This window comes from Oculina patagonica, chromosome 1 (assembly GCF_052425735.1).
Source record: "Oculina patagonica isolate OP01 chromosome 1, crgOcupat, whole genome shotgun sequence".
NCBI lineage: Eukaryota > Metazoa > Cnidaria > Anthozoa > Scleractinia > Oculinidae > Oculina > Oculina patagonica.
Window position 1 is genome coordinate 40,817,593 of NC_135758.1, and position 12,913 is coordinate 40,830,505.

The window sequence follows — 12,913 nt, forward strand, 5'->3', positions numbered from 1 at the left end:
GCCCTTTGAGCCTTCTCTTTTGCTATTGCATTTTGTACCATAATGTGCGCTTTCTCGGCGGCCTTTTTCCTTCTTTGGAGTTCTTCCTGTAGACAGAAAACAAAATACAACAGTTCAGTTCTCGCTTTCTCCCTTCTGTTGATGAAGTCCTCCTATTTGCCATCGCACAATCTGACCTTCCAAAAAATTAATAATGACTGCTTGTCGGGCTAATGTAGCCTGTGTACAGCTGCTCACTCTCCTCAAGAAAAATTGGCTAGGAAATTGAGCGGCTATACACAGCCTAAGCTAAAGCGGAACATCCCCGTACGTACAAGCTAAGACTGTCTATTCTCATCGCTCAAGCATCTACGAGCGTTTCACGAGTAACTAATAGTCTATTGCATGCATTGTATTGCTGCATAACCAATCACTGCACTTCTTTTACTTTCATGCATAACTACTGATACGAAGGAAAATAAACATTGCGTTCACATTTTGTTGTTTTTCAGTCGACGTAACACAAACTACCCTTTCTAAGCCTCAGCTTTTCTTTCTTTCTCAAAACCTCCGGATCGTCAACCTAACGGAAGGTCATAAAAGACATTAGTTTTAATCCATTTGAAATAGAGAACACAACGCAATAAAATTAACTAGAAACCATCTCACTGCCAGCCGAAAAGTCTTCTCGTAAGCTATCTCGTTACCTTTATCTCTTCTGCGCCAGCCTCGCCCTCGATTGAGCCTGTGGTCGCCTTATCAGCGGTTGGTCCTTTGGAGGTTTTGGTGATCTCTGCCACTCGTTCCCTAGGTAACGCACCACTGGCCCCAGCCTTTTTGCGCGCGTCCATAAGCACTTGACGTGCAAGTAGCTTAATATCTGCCTGATTACCTCCGTCACCACTGGAAACTTTGTTTGCCGTCACCGGAGATTGACTGCCACTGTCATTGTCAGATTTTTTACTTGCGTCGCCTGTATCGGGAGATATTTTTCTACTTGGCGAGCTTTCTGCAATGGAGCTAGCGGCTGGTCTGTCGTTATCAAGCGTGGCGTCTTTGTCTGTTGATGCACCGCTTCTCCACTCGTCGAAACTTGGGATAAGGGGTGGCCGTCTCGGTGGAGCAGGGGCGGCTCTCTTTGGACCCCTTTTAGCGGGTGAGGTTTGAGGGCTTGTTTGCTCGCCAGTCTTTGGTGTCGTTGCCTTTGTTGATCGCCGACGTCTCTGTAACAATAGATCGGGTCAATTTTTTACTGATTACACCAGCCCCGTTTTGAAGGTGAATTTGGTGTTATAGTGAAGGCGGGCGATCCTTAAAAGTCCCGAAATCGGTCAACCCCTTAGTACCTTGAGGTTATATGCTGGGGTAATCTGCTCTGTATTAGCATCTAATTTAAAGAAAGTTAAGTGCAACTCTAGTATAACCAATCCCCTTGTTGTACATGCATTCGATACATGTTCGTCATGCACTTGACACAGTTCATACTACAGTAACGGACAAACGACTGGTTCTATCCAGGTCTAACTTTACGGCTTTGCAAAGCTGTACTGCAAACTCCAAATCGTTTCTTTCTACACTGAGAAGTCACACGACTGCTTAACATTTAATGCATCAAATGCATTTATTTTTTTCTCGTTTTAGTGTGTTTTGATGATGATGTTAAAATGATAATAAAGATGGTTAAAAAAAACACACGACTGTCGGCCACATGGATAACTTATTTAATATATTTTTTTAATGTGTTGGAGTGCCGGTAGTAGGCAATACTGCCGATACACCAAATCCCCTAGATATATCTATATCACATGGATAACTTGCCTAGTTAGACTAGTAAACGAGAATATAATCAGATGGACACCGTACGGCATTGTAAATCTGTGTTATGAAGAGTTTAAGAGATTACAGTTGACTACTCACAGGTGTAGCATCTTCAGGAAGTCTTGCAGTCCAGGGATCATCCGATGACCGTACTGCCGGTGGGGGTGGGGCTCGCCTCTTCTTGTGTGTCTCCTGTAATAAAGATATTAGAGCTATATTCGATGGAGTTAAACTAAAACCAAAGTTATCACTCTGGCTAATCACAAAGCAGAAAGTTTTATTCTTATTGTAGCCACACGCCCCTTGTGAAAATCAGCTTTCTTGTACTTATTTAGTCGACGCGGCAAGCGTGTCTTAATATAGTTTTATACCTACCTACGCGGACAATTGAGTGAACTAATTAAAACTCGAAACATCGGCGTGAAGCGTGGGAAAACGTGTGCGAGCGAGTCACCGTCACGAATGATTTTGGTTTTACTTCTGATTGGTCGAGAAAGTGGCATGAGTTTTTACACCCAGCTCTTAGCACTGACAGTAATGCATAACCAAAGCAAACGCGAATTTCTTTCGGCACTCACTTATGAACGAGTACCTAAGCTTAAACTTCCCTGGATTGTTCCGTGTGGCTACAAAATTAGAGGCGCGCTAAGACAGATACAATAAGCTGCAAACTTACCGTTGGTTTTGCCAAGCCAGCTACGCCAGAAGGAGAAGCTGCCCCAGACTCGGCTGCTTTGTTCACTTTCCCTTTACTTTCCGCGCTCGATTTCCTTGTTGAACTATCCGCTCGACTAGTGTCCATCACACCAACATCATCACTCACACCTTCAACATCGTTCTCATCATCAAACGGATTATAACTCTTCGTCGTTGAGGCCGACGGGGCCTCTTTATCAACTTCGCCTTCTTTAGATTCAGTTCTTTGCGAGCTCTCATCAGCTTCAGCCGATTGCAAATCATCGTCCTCGTCGAAGGGATTAAAATCGTGCGGGTAAGACACTCTTCTATTGATCACACCAGAAGATTTTTTCGCAGCGTTTTGATCTACAACCGTTTCAGTCTGTGTCACGTCTTCTGTATCATCATCGTCATCAAATGGATTATATCCTGATTTAGTTTCATTGTCATTTAAATTTTTTTCTTGAGAATCGTCATCTTCATCATCAAAAGGATTGTATCCTTTGCTAGACTTCGTGGATTTCGAGGAAGGATCAGCTTTCTTGCTTACTACAACTTCTTCACTTTCATCCTCATCAAAAGGATTATACCCTTTCGATTCATCTTTCTTAGTTAATTTATCGCTAGTTTTTGAACTCGTATCGACGCTAGGACTACTGTTAGTATTCTCGTGTAGTCTTGGAGGTTTAGGTGGTGGTTTCATCTTACTTTTTACAAGTACATCATTTCTCTTGCCGCTACTTTCCTGCTCTGGTCCTTTATCTTCTTCACTTGCGCTTGAAGACTTCGTCACAGCTTCTTGTTCACGACTACTTTTCCTCTCCTTTGAGTCGCCTGAGCTACTTGCAGAAGGGTCTGCTATTATCTCAGGCGTGGTGGAATCCACTTCATTCTCCTCTTCATCATCAAGAAATGGGTTGTACCCTTCCTCACTTCCTTTCGCAGTGGTCTGCTTCTTACTGACACTGTCATCAATGTCTGCTACGTGGGCATCATCTTGATCTTCCGGTTTCTCCTTAGTAGCAGTGACCGTTACCTGTGGGGTAGGAGGTAGCCTTCGTGGGGCAGATGACGACACCAGGCTCAGAGGACTCGGAGGTAGTGCTTGTGATCGGCTGAAGTGAGTCTTGATCTGGAACACATAGGTCATGACTGACAGCTTGTCCGGCACGGGTGAAAACATCATCTGGGTGGGGTCCAACAGACGAGGGATGCCCAGCTTCTCAAAAGCGGTAAAAGCCTGGTAAATAACAGAGGAATGTTAATAATATACAAATAATTTAACGCCTTCACTTTCAAGAGTGGCAAATATTGACATTTAAGAGAAATTACTAATTTGCATTTGTGAAGTACTGAAAAACAAGCAGCATGGCATAAAAGCACTGCTCAATAGGTTTCATGTAAATGGCCATGCACTAGGGTTTCGTCCACTGACAAACGTTAGAACTACCATGTATAGCATAATAAATAGTACCACATCAAAGTACTTCTCAAGAAGTTTAATTTGAATAGTCATAGGCTAGGCTTGATCCACAGACTTAAAAGTTAGAACCAACTTGAACAGCAAAATAAACAGTATCACCTGAAAGTACTGCTCAGTAGCTTTCATTTGAATGGTCAAACACTAGGGTTTCATCTAATGACCTTAAAGGCAGAACCACGTTGTACAGCATAACAAACAGTACCACAGGAGCGTACTGCTCATTACTGACAATAGCTCTCATTTAAATGGTCACACACTCGAGTTACAACAAAGTGAACAGCCGCGCCTAAATGATAAATGTTATTTTTTCAACAAAAGACCTACAGTTGTAAGTGTGCGCTGGAAGAATCACAAAAGGATCAAAACTGGGAAAGACAGACACATAATGGGGAAACAACGAGACAGCATTTTATGACACTTTAACAACTAGTAGGGAAAATAAAATGCAAACAATACTTTACTTACCAGCTTATTGTTGTCTTTAATGTTGTGTGGGTCAAGGGATGTAAAGTCACTGCAAAAAAAAAAAAACATCACAAATAATGCCATGCAAGTTAGTACTATATAAAAAATATCATTAATGGATTATTAAAAGCTGTGAACGCGCATAACAGGTTTCAATCCCAGCATTTATTAAAACCCGAAACCATGAAACGAAGCCAAATTAACGACCAAACAAGTGAAATCCATTACTACTTTTAACAGGCCAACCTGGGGGTTATTAAGACTAACCAGACTGCTATTTAGGCTAACCAAAGTGCCGTTTCCTTTCGTTTTGTTTCGTTTCAGTGCTGGGTTCCGTTCCTTTTCGTTTCAGGTTTTAGAACAAGCCTCCAATCCCTTATGGGCTTCAATGTAAAGGCAGTGGGAAGTTTCTCAGATGCATGTACTATTAAGTTGTCTTGACACACTCAGCAAATTTTTACATGTCAGTCCATGCACGCCTACACTAACATGTACTTTTAGACAAATCACGATTTTTGTTGATGTCGACTTACACTTTGTCAGGATGAAAATGGTGCAGAACTGCACAGAATGCCAGTCCATCTCTCCAGCTTGTGGTCATGTTCTTAACTTTTACTCCACGGTAGCCTTTTGTGCAGGACCTTGCCCATTCTACAAGATAAAAATAAAGGATAGAAATAATCAATTGTGATTGCCAGCTGTTAAAGATCTTTTACTCCACTGTCTGTTCAATTGTTTGTTTGCTTGTAAAAAAGGAAATAACTGTTGTAAGCTTCAGGATTAACAGCAGCAACTGCCATTTTTAAGCCTTTTCTATCCCAACCTCAAATATTATTGGCCGAAACTTCTTTTAATGTTACCATCAGTAGTTCTAAGAACTTGGTGGCTTCTCAATACAAGACAATATGACCATATTCCCTTTAGCTTCCTATTTAGACATAAAGATTGTGTGATGAGCCCAACGAGCATCGGGCATAGTAGGCTATTTAACAGGCAATAGGGTAGCCTGTGAACAGGCTCTCCAGTTGAGGATTGGGCAAAAACAAAACGGGAAGATAATACGGTATCCCAATTGTCTCCATAGCTTAGCTAGTAGAACATCTCGCCAGTAACACAGAGCCGGGCCATGAGTTCAAATCCCGTTGAAGCACTGGATTTTACATCAAGTTTACATGTACAAACACACTGCAAGAGTACAGTACATCTTTTCTGTTGTGTACATATTGTACATAATAAATCCACTTACTGGTCAGTTCAGATTCCATTTTATTCTTGTCCTTGGAGCTTTCCTGAAATAACAGACTGAGATTAACCTTTTTCATACTTTTACTTTGAGTTCCACTTTCTACAATTTTCATTTGCTAAATTAGCTCTGCTCTACACAGGCCAGCCGCTCTAGTGCCAGGAATGTTTTACTGAGAGCTTCAGAAACCTGAATGTGGCTTAGCAGAATGATTTTGTAAGCTGAAAGGGCATTTTTTATAATTTACCATCAGATATAATTCTCAATCATGATATACAGTGTTCATGTACAATGTACACTGTATATATGTTGTGGTTTAAATTTATCATTGTTTGAAACCAGTTGTTCAAACCAGTTTGATTTTTATTTCTTTTTGTTTCAGATTATCTTAATGAACACGAGACAGTGAAAAGTAAAAATTAAACTCGTTTGGAAAGTTTTAAACCAAAGATAAATTTTAACCACATGTACAACTGTAAACATTACAATGCATAACTTGACATTATTTTTAATAATTAACAAAAAGGTACCTGGCCATTGTCTGAGATTTCTGCAGAAACATCTGAACCAGTGCTTAACCTTGAAATAACAAATGAAACAGTAAATCCAGCTTTACACAATTTTTTACGGGTGCAAACATCCAAATCTTTATGACCTGTCTAATAATTTTTCTTGTGCATGATTAATTGGCACTGATTTCATGTCACATGATGCAGCCAAAACCTATCCAATGATTAATCCCTCAGTTTTCAGGACCAAATTTTACTTTAATTTGCAGGTTCAGTATTCATCCCAACTGAATAACCATTAATAACCTCGATCCACAACTGATTTTGGCTTCAAAAATGTGTATCTAGACATTTGTCTTGGACATTTTCTCTTCCTTCAAGCTACACGATTTCTAGTTTTAGGGCATGACGTTAATGTTAATAATATTGCCATCTCACCTTTTCATGCCTTCTTCTTTCTGAACGTCACTAATCAGTGTCTTGGTATTTTCTCCCAGTGCAGACTTGGACCTTATTCTGCTACGTTTCGCGGCAAGAATAGGAGATGCATTTGGTGTCAAACTTCTGCGGCCATCTTCTGCTTCCTGCACCTTGGTCACTGCTTTGATTGAATTCAAAATGCTCTGTCAGCTACTGTAGCTACAACCATTCATTATTTCATTGATTGATCGATTAATCAGTGGGTTGGAAGAAAAAAAAACAATTTTCAATCAGTTGACTGATAATGTGCAGTTTCAGAAAATATTCATACCCACCCTAATTCATACCCACCCTAATTCCAAGGGGGTGGGGGTCTTGAAATCGAAATTTATTAAAGGAAAGTATGGAGCCTAACTGGAATTTCCAGAGGGGTGGGGGGATTCAAACCAAAAAATCTTCCATAGAAACCCTGTAAAAAAGATCGGCCTTGCAAAATATTTTTCTGTTTGAATTTGAGGTCTGCAGTTGTGCTTGGAATCAGCAATATTTAGTTTTCTAAGTTTACAGATTTATAATTTGGATCCTACAACATACTCTGTACTGTATTTTCAAGCCATGTTTCCCTCTTTCCCAAAGATGCTGCATAATTTCTGCTTTTTATCGCACCCTATCAGAAGGCCTGTTAATAATTATGTACCTGGAACTTTAACATTGCCCTGTGACAAGTTCCGTTTATGTCGAGTTGGCCTTGGTGATGGTGCAACTTCCACATCATCATCATTATCATCCAAGTAATAACCTTCACCCAAGCTCATCATGCTGCCTATACTGATCATATCATCATCACTGGGGACAGAATAACAAAAACAAAATCCAAATTTTATTCAAATTCAATCCCATCATATATCAGTAACAATGAGACAAGCATGCGTTGGATATGTGATGTTAGAGGAAGAGCCGACCAGGCGTATCTCACCAGTTTGCTATCATCTCATATTCAAAAAGTGTGAGTGCAATAACTGGAAGGTGATTTTTGCTGGGCATATAATAGCAGCTGATATCCACCAATCAGAGCTCAAGAATACATTTATTTACCTAATTTTCCACTAACAACAACAAGGCTAAAGGAGCCTATTAGGTTTCTGCAATTCAGGAGACTTAAATTTCAATTTTTTCTTTGCGCAGTTGGCCTTTTTGCATCCAGAAGATTATCTCTCACCAAAAGCGAATGCAAAAGGAACACATCAGACTGCCGGATTGTGCATGCTACAACTAACAAGGACATGCTTACAGCTTCTGTCTTAAGCAAACCACTTCATGACCTATTGAAACTGGACTAGTGTAAAAGATAAATGGTTGATACTTACGTGGCCATTCCTTCTTTGATCAACACACAGGTCAAGTTGAATTCAAGGGAAGCTGACACTAATTTCTTACTGGCAACTTTCATGGTCAGTGTGACATCAAAGGTGCGACTTTCCACACTGACGTAATCAACCATGTTGATATTGCCTGTGGCTATAGGCTTTCTTCTACCATTTGGAGACTCCTATGATTTTAATCAATAAAGATGCATAAATCACTTAGATTCAGTCTAGCACAGTCAAACCTTATTTATGCAGTCACCAAAAGGACATTCAGGAAGTACGCACTTGAAAACTAAGTGTTCATAAAATTAATTCTTACTAATAACATTATTTGTACCGTACTTTGCAAATATTATTATGCAAATTAGAGCTGCAGTTTTCAAAAGAGTGTCGTAAAACGTAAACCAAAGTACTCTGGCCAATCACAAAACACGCAGACAATTCAGTGAACCAATCAAAACTCAAGGCAATTACATGTAGCCGACGCGAAGCGCGGGAAAACATGCGCAGGCGAGTCATGATTGGTTTTGGTTTTAGTTCTGATTGGTCGAGAATGTGGGGCGAGATTTTTAAACGAATCACTGAACTTCATAATGAAAAACCAAAGCAAACGCAAGTTACTTTCGACACTCAAGTGAAAACCGCTCTATGTACTATGTAATTACTATGTAATCATGTACTTCACATAGCAAATCCATGGTTGTTTCTGTAATGTTTGTTTCCAGTCAATATTTGAGTATATTTATTTAGTAACTTTCTTAATAGACTGTGGAGCTGTGCCTTTGGGCACACTGCAATTATTCTGACAGCACAGCTTTGGACTCAGTAGACAGCAGTCGTTAAACTGAATGTATGGGAAGAGCAGTTCAGCAAAAAAATCAGCATGGCTGTAGCTTTTAGCTATTAGTCTATCTGCAAGCCCAGAAGTAGGACTTGCATGTTTTCATCACAATACAAAAATTGTACTTTTCCTGTCTTTAATCCTAGTACACTGAGGATAAACTCAGGGCTAAAACAGATTTCATTATTTTATAATTATTAATGGTAACTTACATCTTCAATAACAAAGGTCCACTCTTTGTCTTCAAACTGACTATCTGGTTTGGAGTCCTTAATATTCAAAAATAAGGATAAATATTTAATAATAATTAGTATCATCATTTGTTTTACAATGTTGTCAATAACAAGGGCAAGTAGTCTAATACTATTGTTTTAGTAGTACAGTCATGTACAAAACCTACAAGTTGTACTTTTAAGCTAAAACCAAGAACAATTGTCCCTTAAAAGAGCAACACAAGTCACAGACAATCATGTTCATGTTTTAATGATCAGCGAATAGAAAGCAATAGGAGAACCAATCAGATTTGCAGATTTCTTATAGAACACAACATTGAGTTTTTATTTAACTAATAGTTGATAGCCTAATATATGGTACATGTACATGTACATGTATGTAACACCCGGGGGGGGGGGGGGTACTCCCATATATGGGCTATATAGGTATGTGCCGCCCGTTAGGGTATGGTTTTTTGAGGTTCTCGGTCCTTAAATAGGGTATCATTTTTGGTCCTTTTGGCATTTTGTTCCTGGTGTGATCCTTAGATAGGGTACCTATATTCTATCAGCTTTAATAAACGCCCAGATAAACGAAAAATAGGTACCGGTATCTTAAAACTGAAATACCCGTTCAAGTATTAGTAAAGCGATTTTATAAAGATTTGTGTTTGGCCGTGCGCGGTTAGCCGCTATTTGGGTCATCACGGAGCGCTTCTCCTTCCCTTGAATAGGGTGTCATTTTTCGGTTTGGGGCCTTAAAAAGGGTATCAATTTTCGCCTCTTTTTATCCTTAAATAGGGTAAGGGTTTAAGAACCTTGGTGGCACACCCATATCCGAAATTTATGGGAGTACCCCCCCCCCCCCCCCCCGGGATGATTAGGTTAGGCACCACTGTGCAGTCTGATCATACATCCATTATGTAGACAAGTCCCTTATTAGAGATAAACACTTGTGATTCATCGATCATGAATCAAAACATTATTTAGAACTACACGTTACAGCTACATGTACCTTGTACAGGGTAACATTGATGTCCACAGGGTCTGGTTCGGGCCAAACAATGATTCCACGGAACGGGTTGCTGATTCCAGGCTGCCATGACATTGGCTAGTCAACAAACAATAAAAACCAATTAATTTTGTACGTACTTGTACACTACACAACATCCCAGGCTTACAATATGTTCAGTTGGTTTATAAAAAGATATGCATACAGGCTGTAACTGTAACCAGTTGCTTGGTCTTTGACAAATTTTGTTTGGCCAGAAGGACCATTTGAGGAGAATAAAACTCCATTGTACCGGTATATTGATTACTGTCTAATAGCTGCAATGTTATAATGATATGGGAAAACCTCATTTGCATTTACTTTCAACACACTTAATTAATATACACGACTACAAAAACTAGTTGAATCGTCAGAAGACCTCGTCAGTTAGTAGCCATATGCTGTTAAGAATTTTAAATTTCAGACGACTTCATAACAGAACAGAATTTCACAAAGCTGCAATGTTATCTATTACTAAAATTAATGTTGAATTGTCAAGCATTTTTAGGCCATGTTTCTTTTGGTGGCTGAATTTAACAGCACCATTGCATCCCCCGTACTAGCACCTCCTTATTAGGCCCCATTCAATGTTCTCTGCTTATCTGTATTTGCTATAATCATTTAAAATAAGTTTGTTTTGAGATTTTGGTAGTTATTGATTTTGTTTAATTTGTTTTTTCATCTCATTAAGTAAATAAATAAAAAATATTAAATATAGATTTTCACCTTAGTAAGTTTTCTTCTCTTCCTTCTTGTCCATACCACAACAAGTTTGTTGGGCTGCCTGGATTCATGAATATAGATGAAAGAAAAAATTCAGTGTCATTATGCCTTGCCCACTATTGACCCAATTGTCACTTCCAGAACATATCCATACCCATCCCATAAGGCCGTTAGAAGTGGCAGGTAAGAGGCAGGGGGAGGGGGGGGGGGGGCTTAGAAGCTAAAAATTTTCAAAGTAAAGTATGAAGTTAACAATAGTTCAACCTTTTGTTACACACAGTGAAATGAGAGAATACCTGAACTTTACTACCATTTTATAACAGACAATGAACGTCTAATTAGTCAGCTCTACCAATCAGAAATCAAGCAGAATTGTTTCCCGAGCAGAATTTTGAGCAAAAAAGATGATTTTGGCATAATTTGCCAAATTGCAAGCAGAATTTCTCCAAGCCTAGTTCTAGCTATTCACCTTTCTATACACATTCGCTTGTTTTAAGTCACAATCTCAGTTGAGTAAAAAATTAATGCACATTCCTGTATAAATTCTTACAGTCAAAATAAATCAATTCTACCAACAGTCAAGTTATTAATTCATTAACGAAACTTTGATAGAGCATCAAAATCATTGTTCAACATTTTATTCTAGAAAATATGAATAGTTCAATAACTTTTAAACCACAACTCAATTTGGCTTGTTTTCAGGCATGTGACAATTTTAAAATATCCTTAATTTGTGCAAAAAACCCTTGAACATATTTTTGTGTTTTTCTTTCTCACTGGCCTTGTTAGCCTCTTCAGTGCACCAAAATGTTGTGCTTTTTTTTGCTACAATTTGTATGGAAGTGTAGAAAAGAAGAATGGTAAACAGAATGGCAAGAAAATGTAATGTGTGACACTTTCAAATTAGTGGCTGGAATGCTTGATTGGTTTTGACTGTATCTCTTGATCCAGTCTGGATAATCTGCTTCATCTTGACCTCCAATCCCAACAGAGGTCATACCTTGAGCTAAAATAATAAAATTCATCCTCACATGATTAAATGATGGAAATGGTGTCTATCAAAATGTGTTGTCACATGCATACAACAAACAATGGCCTTGTCAGTGAATGAACCCAGATAAACAACATAACTCTAAACATTAGCCATTCTGATACATTTTGTATGTAGTTTGCTTGATCATGCAAGACAAAACAAAGAATTTTTTTCTGGGATCAAAAATTTACATGAACACCTATGTTAAAATTTTATCTTTTGATACAAGTCCGTACATGTGAGTGTCAATAATTACACATCAATTGACAAATGATTCAGAATGTGTATATATTGATTCAACACTTGCTAATTGCTTGCTACTAAACAATCGTACTCTAACTCAAACAATACAAAGTATGTACAGTATACTGTTGCTGAAAACGAAGTAGGCAAAAATAAACTTTCAGTTTCATTCGTTAACTTTTCTTCCATCAAGATATCGATATTTTATTTTCTCAAGTTCTGCAATCACTTTGATTTTAAGCTTACTGAAATAATTCTAAAAAGTTATGAATGCCATCAGACGCGAGCTAATAATGTACGATGAGAGAGAAATGCCATACGTGTTATAACAAAAGCTTTAAATCAATTTGAAGGAAGAAAAATTATTACATTCTATTTAGCACAGACCGGAGATCGAAACCGAAAATCAATTGGAAAGCCTTTTCATGCCTCAAAGAATTTAAACTTTGATTTTATCTTATCTTGTAATGTACATATTTGTAAACCCTTTTGAAATCCTAGTCGACGTTTAAAAATTAAAGCATTTTACGTTTTGGTTGAGGCGATAAATAAATTTCTAATTTATAGAGAAGAGAAGGTGTCAAGATGCGGTCTTATAGCTTAAAGGGCGTATTTTTACTCCAAAACATTACTGTACGTTCAGCTTTCACTTTGCTCCTTACCATTTTCCTCCCCTCACACATTCAACAGTTAGCGACTGATACGAGGCAGTAAACTGGAACTTCGACGCTTTTTTTCCCTACACGTTGAAGACGCTTCCAAACCGAAGTCATCTTCCATTTACACGGCAGCTGAAGGCCTCTATCGCCCACGACAAATGTCTCCTTCTTTCATCCACCATTGTTGAT

The 12,913-nt window shown here is 38.7% G+C and overlaps 1 protein-coding gene and 1 pseudogene across 2 annotated transcripts in view; one reads left to right on the top strand and one right to left on the bottom strand.

Annotated features, from left to right (window-relative positions):
• The window catches only part of LOC144631045 (uncharacterized), a 195,927-nt gene that overhangs the window by 42,364 nt on the left and 140,650 nt on the right, over positions 1-12,913 (top strand). The gene's annotated exons all lie outside the window — the stretch shown is intronic.
• Positions 6-12,912, bottom strand: LOC144647056 (uncharacterized; annotated as a pseudogene). The gene is made up of 16 exons (XR_013569515.1): positions 12,728-12,912; positions 10,793-10,850; positions 10,031-10,126; positions 9,016-9,072; positions 7,963-8,144; positions 7,293-7,441; positions 6,614-6,776; positions 6,197-6,245; positions 5,670-5,712; positions 4,957-5,074; positions 4,424-4,472; positions 2,474-3,715; positions 1,897-1,989; positions 687-1,202; positions 508-562; positions 6-82 (listed from the first exon to the last, which is right to left on the bottom strand). The product of XR_013569515.1 is annotated as an uncharacterized LOC144647056 (transcript).